Consider the following 11,265-nt stretch of genomic DNA (forward strand, 5'->3'; position numbering starts at 1 on the left):
TTCATAATATGACTGTTTCAGTCTTAGTAAACTTTTAGTAGCTTTATTTAATGACAAAATATTAAATTTAGCTCTGAGTTTATTTAACTCTAGAATTAGAGCATTAGATTTGGATATAAATATCTCTTCCTCAATATCTTTCATCTTTTTCTCCAAATGGACCAGTTCCATCCTGGATGCTTTATGTTTGAAGCTTGTAAAACTGATCATTTGCCCTCTCAGGAAAGCTTTAAAGGCCTCCCATTTTATAGTCAGGTTTACTGCAAACAGGAACTCCCTAACAACAGAGGCATTAGTCAGTGATGAATATCTATTTTAAACAGCAGCCTTTACTTTGCTTTATTGTGTAGGGGATACCTTCCCCTCCAGGCTAGTGGAGGTTCTTACAGCTGTAGCAAACATTTTATTGGTGTTTTATTGTCTCATCTATCCATTCATTTTTCCCCCTATAAGAACTGTAGCCAAAGAAAGACAGTTAAAAGAATCACCTGCACTAGACAACAACAGGATGTTTCATTTGTGTTTTCCCCACAGGGATAAGGATTGATGCCCCTTTGTCTGTTATATCCTGTAGGTAGACTTTTAAACCAGATCACGTCTGGAATGTTGTTCAGCAGCTCGGCGGAAAACAACTTTTTTCAGGTGATCTTTTAACAGAATTAGAATATTTAGTAGCAGAAACTAACTGTTGTGGAGAAAATAAATACATTTACTCAAATACTGTGGCGTTTATACTTTTCTTGTTTTTAATTTGTTTTTTGAATTGTTTCAAATTTGAAATGGAAGCATCTGGATGACCTGTGATTGATAGAACCATAAATTCTGCTCCCTGCTAAATTCGAACCATTAGCCCGTCCACTGCTGCTTAATCGCACTTAGGTTATGTAGTAGGACAATGATCCAAAAAACAGCAGCTACCTCAGAATAGGTCAAAGAAGAAGAAGAAAAAGGTTGTTCATGACTATGACTGATTTAAAATAATTCTGTCTTTCAAAATTTACCCTGAGCGTAATAGCGATTGCCAGTTTCTGCAAACTGATTGGTTGATTGCAGTTCTTTCAAGGTTTAAGGTTATCAGGTTAAGGGGGCAATTACTTTTTTCACAGGCAGCCTGGTGGTTAGCACTGTTGCCTCACAGCAAGAAGGTGCTGAGCTTGACTCCAACATCTGGCCGGTGCCTTTCGGTGTGGACTTTTCATGTCCTCCCCAGTTTGCGTGGGTTCTCTCAAGCTTTGCCAAAGTCCAAAGAAATGCAATTAGCGGGGTTAACTGGTGCTTCGAAATTGCCCATAGTTGTGAATGTGAGTGTCTGTCCTTTTGGTTTCACTGTTAGACCTGACTCCCTCTCATTTACGTTTATACAGATGTATAAATAAAAGTCAGTATGTTCTACTGACTTTTATTCCTTTTCCCTCCAAAGCATATCTCCTCCTCTCCAGGGTCTCTTCCATCTGCCTCCAACCCGCACTACAGATCACAATATCATCTGCAAATATGATAGTCCACTCCTGCCTGACTTCATCTGTCAGCTTGTCCATCATCATCATGTCCATCACTGAATTTCCCGGAGGAACCCACCCGAGGGATTAATAAAGTTTCATCTAATCTAATCTAATCTAATCATCTCAAGCAAGAAGGAGCTCAAAGCTAATCTCGTGCAATATTCAATACGTTGCAGTACCAGAGTCCCTCTCTTCACATCCTATCATATGCTTTCGCTGGATCCACAAACACAAAGTGCAAGTCCTTCTCCATCTTCCCCAGCATACAGCCTTACTGCTGTTCACAGACTCTCACCTTACCTTAACGTAAATTCATCTCAGCATCCTGCAATTGTTACCCCAGCTCTACACATCACCTTGTTTTTGAACACCGCAAACGTCATACTTATCCATTCCTCAGGCGTCTTCTCACTGTTTAACACACAAAAATGTGCATAAACATACTTATTGATTCCCAGTATTGTCGCAGTTACTTATTGTATATATTAGACATGCAAACTTCCTGTCGCTACGTCTGACAATCAGCCAGCTAAACAAAAAACTACCAGTACATAAGCTAACATTAGGCCAGCAAATGATAGTGTCCTACAAAGTACACTTTCTCACTGATAAAAGGTTTGATTACATTTTCACATCACATGAGTTCACTGAACAAGTGTTCACATTCAACAATGTTCGATTAAGTCAGTTCATTTTGGTGTTGGCTCTTGCTGTGGTATTGTATAACTTCCTGTTCCTGTTACAACACACATTGGTGTTTTGTGTAGCTTATCTACATGTATTATTGTAAGGTCTTGTCAGATGTTTAGCTACTCCTCAGCCTCCTTTAGTAATACCGATGATTGTAAGAAGTGTAGCCTAACTGCAGCTCTGGAGGCCAGGCTCAATGAATTGGAGACCTGTCTCCATAGCCTGGAAAATCCTTCAGTTAGCCAGGTGGTGTAGGCAAAGGTTGCTTAGTCAATATTGAGTCACCCCCAGCAGGGGGTCACTACCAGGTCGTAGTGATAGATGAGCTATATCAAGTGATAGCAACACCAGGAAGAAGTACTTGCTAAAATTTGGTATATATATCCAAAAACGCTTGAGCAGTGTAGCAGAGCTCGTCATCCGATGTTGTTCAGGGAGTAAGGAAACTGTGGGCAAAGTAGAACAGATGAGTGACACTCTGTACCTGTAAACAAGGCACTTTGCTATGTGACCCAGGTCACTCGAGGCGCTACAAACAAATGTTCCTGTTAGTTCAAACAGTGCAGCGAAACATGCCCTGAAGCTACAATTACATGGCTATTGATCCATCTCTTAACCACAGGATTTTAACACTTTATTTGAACAGATTCCACATCCTGCCAAACCCCTTTACCTAGGTGTCAGGAAGCTGTGTCCAAACAATCTAGAACAAGCAGCAATTAATCAAAAGAAAACATTGTCTCATGATCAGTTTGGTCTTAGCGACACTATTGCTTACTAAGCCCCCACTAACATAAGAGTTAATCTTCTTCTTTCCTATATTGTTACATTTCAGAGGCATTTTTATATATTCTATACATCAAAGAGAGGGTGAGAACCACATCAAAGCTGCAGAAATTCATCTTCTGCAAACAAGCAAAGTAAAAAGACCAAAATAGAATCATACAAAGGTCTGTTTCATTGAACGTCCTGAAGCCTGAAGCTGTGAAAGGTACCTGCTGCTGAAAGTCTGCGTGTTCTGCACTCAATAGCCTCGAATAGTCAAAGAGAGGTTAATCTCTCTACTGCAGACACACCTGTTTTCCATTCAGCCAGAATGTTATCTAAGCATTCCTTCATAGCCACAACACTCAGAAAACCCTGGCCAGACAAAGATGTCTGTGTTTGACATGCCTTCTCTCTCTGGTAGACCCAATAATAATAATACGTATAGACAGACAGACAGACAGACAGACAGACAGACAGACAGACAGACAGACAGACAGACAGACAGATAGATAGATAGATAGATAGATAGATAGATATGATTCAAGAATGGACATGATTGCATTCCTATCTCACTTTCACACAGACTGTTTATCTGTTGGCAGCTTTTCACTAAAAATAACAAAATGATTGTGATGTTTCTATATGTTCTGCAAAAAAATTATTCATGTATGTGGGGTTAACGTGTCCTGGAAGTGACTATTTCACAACTTCCATAAGGACAGTTGTGAGCTCTATCTTACATGTTGCATCACAGATCTTATTAATGACTTGCACAGTGATGCAGTAGTTATCACTGTCGCTTCAGAGCAAGAACTATGTAGGCAACACTGAATTAGATTAGGAGTAGATGGACAGACAAACGATAAGATGGCCTATTATGAATACACATTAAGAATACAGAGTTTCCTATACACAAAGCTGTCTTATTGTAACACACGCACAACCCCTGCAGTCAGAAGAACATAAAAGCTGTGCTGTTGTTCTTTTTCAGGTATTAGGTGACTCCACAGAATGCTCAAGGAGGATTTGATAGCCTTGTTTCTATCTTGATGATCTCACCCCCTCTAAAAACTACTTTAGAATTAACATGCTGCTAAACTACAGCTCAAGACACTGTTACCTGAACGATCTGTTCATCTGAGATAACCACCAGAAAAGCTTCAGAACTTAAAACAGTTTAAGACGCTAGAACTGAGAACATTTGACTTTCCTCCAATGTATACCTGAACTGTCTTGCTTTAATTATTGAGAACTGACTGATATCTTGGGCTGTTTAAACAAAGACATGCTTTGAGTCTGGTGAGGTGAATGCAACAATGCATAAAAACAACAGAGAAAAAGTTTTATTTCATCACAGATTAAAGACAAGCGCCAAAGGATCTAAATATGTAACCGAGGATGCGGTTTGTCATTTCATTCAAACTGGCAGTACACAAAATGTGCACATAGGAGATGAATCTTAAAACTTTGCTTGATTTTATCACTAATTTAAACACTTACAATATGAAGGCAGGTTATACTTTAAAGACTAAACAACATTATAAAAAGAAGAAAGAAAAGAAAGCGCCAGCAGTCCAATATATGACTTGAGCCAAGGAGAATTTTACATTGGATACGAGACTTCCATTGAAAAGCATCAGAAAGTTTACTTTTAAAGTGTGACAGGTTACAGTGTGTACCAAGTCAGAAACACAGTAGATGGGAACAAATCACCAAATCATTCTCCCTCTGACACCATCGCATGCAAATCTGTCCCTGCAGCTTTGCCAACATGCATTTTTTAATAGGATAGAAAATGTCATCTCCAGCATTTTAATTACTGTGATTAATAATATGCATTTTCAGTAACTTTAAATTGTTGCATTTAACTAATATAAAATACCCGTACCTGTTCAAAAAATAAAAATGTTCAAAATGAGCATTTAATTAATTAATACTCAAAATTCTGGAACAAGAAAAATGAAGTAAAACAAAACAATCTAAATTTGTATACCTGCAAAAGCTGGGACAGAAAAGTGAGACCAAAGCTTTTTCAGGCTAAAAACATGTTTGTTTGTAATGATTGTGTTTGTCATGTTTCATTTGCACGTTTTCACTGGGTTTCATGCAGCCAGAGCTGTGTAGGTGAGCTCACCATCATGACACATGTGTATATCCATTATCACCACACAAAGCCTCTCCACCTTCATCCTGATGAAATTTTGCCTTGAAGAATCAAGGTGTCTGCTTACAAGCCTTTCCCAGGGATCTGTGACAGTGCCTTTACTCCAGCTTTTTTTGTACCTCTTTGATACCACTGAAAAGAAAAATCCACTCCATAACTGTCCTGTTCATGCCATTACTGAAGTAGGTTTTTTTTCCATCCATTTTGCACTAAAAATGATCTCCAATTACTCCAAAACGTCGTGTTGGTAATATCACATCGTCGGCTAAACAGAAGACCCTGGAGGGCTTAAAGGAAGCCCATTTGCTAAATTTTGCATCTCAGAAACTAGAAATTTGAGATTGATCTTTTATACTTTTCTTCAGCCCAGAGTAAGTGTGAAATCCAAGAGAGGGTAGTGGGGTCCTTGACAGCAGCCATGCTTGCTGCTTGTGTCTATGAGAACTGTGACAGGGGTTAGTGTATTCCCATGGGAGCAGAGGCATGGAAAATGAAGACAATGCAGCAGGGAATACAGAGCTCTAAAGAAACCGAGTAAACTGAACAGGCATGAGAAAGTGGGGTCTCTTCTTAGTCCAAGTAACACTTTGACACAGTGTTTTTTTTAAATAGTCTAGAGCATCATTTACATTTAGCTAATGGACTGCAAGTACAGCACCACAGACGTTTGGTAAAACTGTCCTCAGTCATTTTCTATCAAGAACCAAAAACCCATTGAAATCAATTACAACAGGATTTACCAACAAAATGAACTAAGTGAGACATTAATGAAGCACCTCTCTCATCCTGGGAAAAGGACTTTGGATATTTGTCAACCAGTGAGGACCAGTCTTGATGCTACTGAACAGTCCGCTATTACTTTAGAACAGAGGTGGGCAACTCCAGGCCTCGAGGGCCGGTGTCCCTGCAGGTTTTAGATGCGTCCTTGAACCAACACAGCTGATTTAAATGGCTAAATTAGCTCCTGCAGCTCTCCAGAGGGCTGGTAACGAACTAATCATGTGATTCAGGTGTGTTGACCCAAGGTGAGATCTAAAACCTGCAGGACACCGGCCCTCGGGGCCTGGAATTGCCCACCCCTTCTTTAGGACATGAAGAAATATGCAGGAAATCAAATATAAAATCTACAAATAAGTAGTTGTGTACCATAAGTTGGAATGGTGCCATATTTCCGCTGTAGCCAGCAGGCACAAAATAGACACAGAGTTGCTGCTAAAGGGAGATAATCAGCAACAGTAAGAAGACTTTAACGTGAGTTTCAAACTCCTACATTTTTCGCCCCATGTCACAAAAGCACTACAGAGTTCTTTATTTCTTTGCTTTGGACTTTGAATACATCATTCTAACACATGAATATGCTTTAATCCAAACAATTCCAGTGTAGTTGTGACTGTATGTTTAGGGTCAGTGTCCTGCTGGAAGGTCAACCTCTAGTGTCTCTTTAGTGTCTTTTCTCACTGCCCCTCTTCCCCTCTGTTTTTCTTGAACTTCTCCTGTCTTACTTTCTTATCCCCCAGTCATGTCTGTTGTGTTTGTAATAACTTCAAACTTAAAAAAATAAAATAAATAAATAATGATAATAATACTTTTTTTAAAGAAGGTGAACCTCTACTCCAGCCTCAAGTCACAGTATCTAACACGTTTATTGTAGTTAGCTCCACATGACTTTCCGTGTTGCTTGCTGCGCACACTGCAGTTATAGAAATGTTAAATATAAATGTAGAGCCGTCAGATTAGTTCACACAATGTTGATTTAGCCTATCAGCACCAGATAAATCTGTCTGTAGTTCACATAAGGAGATTTTAAATCCTGAGAGTGCGTTTTCACTTTGAGACACTAACATTTGATTAGAACCAGCATCGACATGGTTAGGCAAGATTGTAACATCATAACATTACATTTCAGTACAGAATTTTGATTGTTGCACAAATGGCTTCTAAAATGATATTTAGGAGTGGTGCTCAAGAAAAAAGGAAATCGGACATAGAAAAAATAAGACGGGACAAAGGTATGTAATACTTACTGACTCGTATTCATTTGACAGTTGAATTTCTGACACCAGAGCTTAGTTTGTAAATGTAATATTTACTTTTAATCTAACCTACTGGCTAAACATAATACATTTAGATGATGACTCTGAAGTCGCCCGAGACTGCAAGACCAAGCGACCGACCTGTGCACCGCCTGGATTGAAGGCCTGTGACTCCATCCCCCACACCTGGACCTTTTGTCTCGTCAGTCCACAGCGTAATTTCCCAAAAGTCTTGGGGATCTTTAAGGTGTTCACTGCCAAAACTGAGATGAGGCTTTATGTTCAGCAGTGCTTTTTGTTTTTTAACACCATTTCTGCCCAGCCTCTTTCTTATGGTGGAGTCATGAACACTGACCTTAACTGAGGCAGATGAGGCCTGCAGTTCTGGATGTTGTTCTGGGGTCTTTGATGAGTCGTCGCTGCACTCTTGGGGTAATTTTGGTCAGCCGGTTACTCCTGGGAATGTTCACCATTGTTCCTTGTTTTCACTATTTGTGGATAATGGCCTTCTAACCTTTTCCAGACTGAGCGATCTCAATTACTTTGTTTCTCATTTGTTCCTGATTTTCCTTGGATCACGATGTGATGTCTGGCTTTAGAGGATATTTTGGTCTATTCCACTTTGTCAGGCAAGACACAAGTTTTCCAGCAATGAGTAGTTTGGATTTGGAGCACATGTGCAATGGCAGAAAACCAATCTCAGTGTGCTAACTAAACGGAAGCTCATACAGAAGCCAGAGGGAAACATTTGCGGTACAATAAATTAGGGTTCTTTCACCCTAGAACTAACTTGCTTCAGCACTGGACAGCTATACCTAGTGTGAGTAGGTAGAGTGGGCTCCCACTCTTGACATTTTTGGCAAAATGTCTCTTTTTATGTAAGAGACACTATCAAAGGGGATTTTCAGGGTTTTTTGGAAAGATGTCTTATCCTACATCAGGATAACAACATAAACTCTTCTATATTTGTAATTACAGTTTTTCTCAGTCGCTTTGGTGCGTTCCTCAGAACACCATTAACATTTGCACAGCAGTTAGTGCATTTCCCAAAACAATTAGTGCAAACTGCAAAACCTAGTGGATAGCCTGCAAAAGCACGTCACATGCACAGAATTGATTATCCATACCTCAAAAGCAAGTATCCATGTCAACGAAACTGTCAGTGCCATCAAAATGAAAAGTCTTGACACCATCTTTATGAACAAGATAGTCAAATGGCATTGTCATGTTTCCACTATGACAGTTTATAATTTCAGTGTTTCCCATTGCAAAAACAATTGGTGACACCTGAAAATGCTGACGACAGCACTATGGCCTACCTGTACAGCCATCTGAAATGTGCAGTAAAGTCACTGTAGATGTTATGGGAGTCTTGGGAGTAACTGAGACACTGAATACGTACGCTTCACATTTCCATTGTGTAGAAGTGTTTGTAATCCTACAGAATTGTGCAAAAGAAAAATATGCTACAGTCACTTGTTCACTGTAGAATACATGTAAACATAAAATCACCCATTTGGTAGAGCCTCCTCATGAGTGCCAGCTGTAATTCACCTGAGATCAATTGTTCAATTTCGGAGACATTTCCAGGAAAAATGATACAGAAAGGTATAGGATTTGCTTGACAGATGGCCAATATTTGGCATGTGATAACTAGTTCAACAATTTTGTGTGTGATGACTTAAGCAATGGATGTATGACTATTAGTTTTATTGGGAATGACTATTCAGCATCCATAGGTATGATTACTTTTGACTGACATGACATAAACAAATGGAAATGTCAGAAAGCAGCAGGGAAATGTATGGAAGCAACTGATTCATGTCCAAAATCATTTGCAGTTTGTTCAGAGAGAGGAGAAATTGCTACTATGATGTGCACAAATGACTGAGTGTTGTGGAGGTTGAACTAATAGTTATGAGAATTTCAATTCTGATCTGAGAAACGCACCAAAGCGACTGAGAAAAACTGTAATTGAATTCTTTTATGGGCCAAATGTCATATTCACAAATGTTCTGAACAGAAAACCGCACTTCCTTACTTTCATGATGGAATTCCATAACTATCACTTATGACATTATCAGACTTTCCTCTAATCATAAAGCAGTTAGAACATTATTGTTATTCTCTCAATAAAATATTCAAAACAGTGCTTAAAACAAAAGGAAGAAGAAGAAGAAAATAAATTGTGGTTGCTTTTTTAAATTTTCTTTCTTGCCTCCCTGACACATCTAGATTTCCTTCTTCTGTTCTCAAGTTCTGAAACGATTTTCTACAGTATATGTTTTATGTCATCTTTGTTCTGCTAAGGTAGCTACTGCTCTTGTACTTTGTTCTTTTGTTAAAGTTTTAAAAAAAGAAGAAGGATGCAGCCCCTGGACACAGCTAATAACACCACTCTGTGTTGTAACAGAAACAGCAAGTGATACCAGAAAAAGCCAACATCAAGTGAGAGCGCCACCCAAAGGAGTATGAGTGTTTAGGAATGTTATCATGACCTCTGTACATATGACATATTTCAGGACATTTAGTAGCAAGTGAGCATAACTGTCTTTGGTTTTTGGCAATGCACTCCGTCCTGCGTGTATACTGCTTTCCCTCTACACATTGTAACTGCAATCCTTTAAGAGTGGATTTAACAGAGACATTTTCACTTGTCACCACTATTCTGTAAGAATTTATTTAATATCATGCTTCTTAAGGATGATTTTATCTTAAAAACATAAAACAAAGAGGGAAACAAAAGGATTTCTGGGCTTAAAGGCAACATTTGAAAGGTGGGGGAAAGAAAAACTAAGAAAAATAGACAGTAGAACAATGTTGCTGGTTCTGCTGCACTATTTGGATGGTTGGGTCAGAATTTGGCATTAAGCAATATGAAAGTAGAGGATACATCCTCCCTTTAATCAATGGTTCACGCTTGTGTTGGTGGTGTAATGGTGTGGGTGGCCCTCAGTACAAACTAGGCATTGTTTAAATGCCACAGTGTATTTGAGTATTATTGTTGACTGTGTCTGTCCCTTTACACCCACTGTGTACCCACGGGGTGGCTCAGGAGGTAGTGCAGGCATAGTCATCTGCTAATCTGTGGTTTAATCGCTGACTGCCTCAGATACTGAACCCCAAATAGACTTTGGTCAACAGGCTTTACAAAGGGGTTACATATAAAATGTTAAAATGACATCTTTTTCAACTATCTTTACAACTCTGCCTTATTGTACTTACATTACAACCAAATCCATCCTTTTTGTCCACTTAAAACATGTTTACAGAACTATTGTTAGATTTCTTGCAATATTTGCTGTCTTCTTGGCCAGATTACTCTAAAAAACACATTTTTAATGTCATCAAGCTTTTTTAACTGCATAAATAGAGGACATATAAAAGTCACTCCCCAAAACCGACGGCTTCTACGCTGTTACAGGGACACATTTGACATATGTTTCACATATTATAGACCAACAAGTTATGTATAGCAGTTTAAATCCGAGCAGACGATCACTTTTTGGCACGATGTACTTGCCCGGTGAGGTTTTCAGCGAGTCATTTGAGTTTGACTGGTCCTGCAGCGCCATCTGATGGTCATATAAGTTTATGATCGCTGAGTGGCTGCTCGGGCCACCTGCGCAGAGGAAGTGCGGAACGACTAGAACCACGTATCATGTGTCTGCGAGTGTTACATTCTGAGGTGCTGAGATCTGACTTTAGTCTTATAATATCTAATAGGACAGTTTGTCAGCTGCTGCTCCCGCAGATGATCTTGTTACTGGCATTGCTCGTATGTATTTTCACTTTCTCCCGTTGTTGTCCTGCCGGAACGCTGTGTGTGTTTGGCGTGCGTGCATTTGACGGCTCAGTGTGACCCAGCAACGCTTGTGCTGTTTTCAAGCGAAGCGTCGTTGGTGAATTATGAAGCTAAATGGCTCCTGACAACAATCTTTCTGGAATATTTTGAGAGGAAATTGCAGGACTTCTCTTTAGCCAATCAGTGGATCGGATATCCTGCCCCCCGTCCCTTACTGAGTCACATGTGGACTAGGAGTCAAGTTAAAAAAAAACCACATAAGACTACACTCAAACTGGAATTTTAATCCTTCATAATAAAAGC

This window comes from Pundamilia nyererei, unplaced genomic scaffold (assembly GCF_000239375.1).
Source record: "Pundamilia nyererei isolate P.nyererei 1_Seehausen unplaced genomic scaffold, PunNye1.0 scaffold00284, whole genome shotgun sequence".
NCBI classification, from domain to species: domain Eukaryota; kingdom Metazoa; phylum Chordata; class Actinopteri; order Cichliformes; family Cichlidae; genus Pundamilia; species Pundamilia nyererei.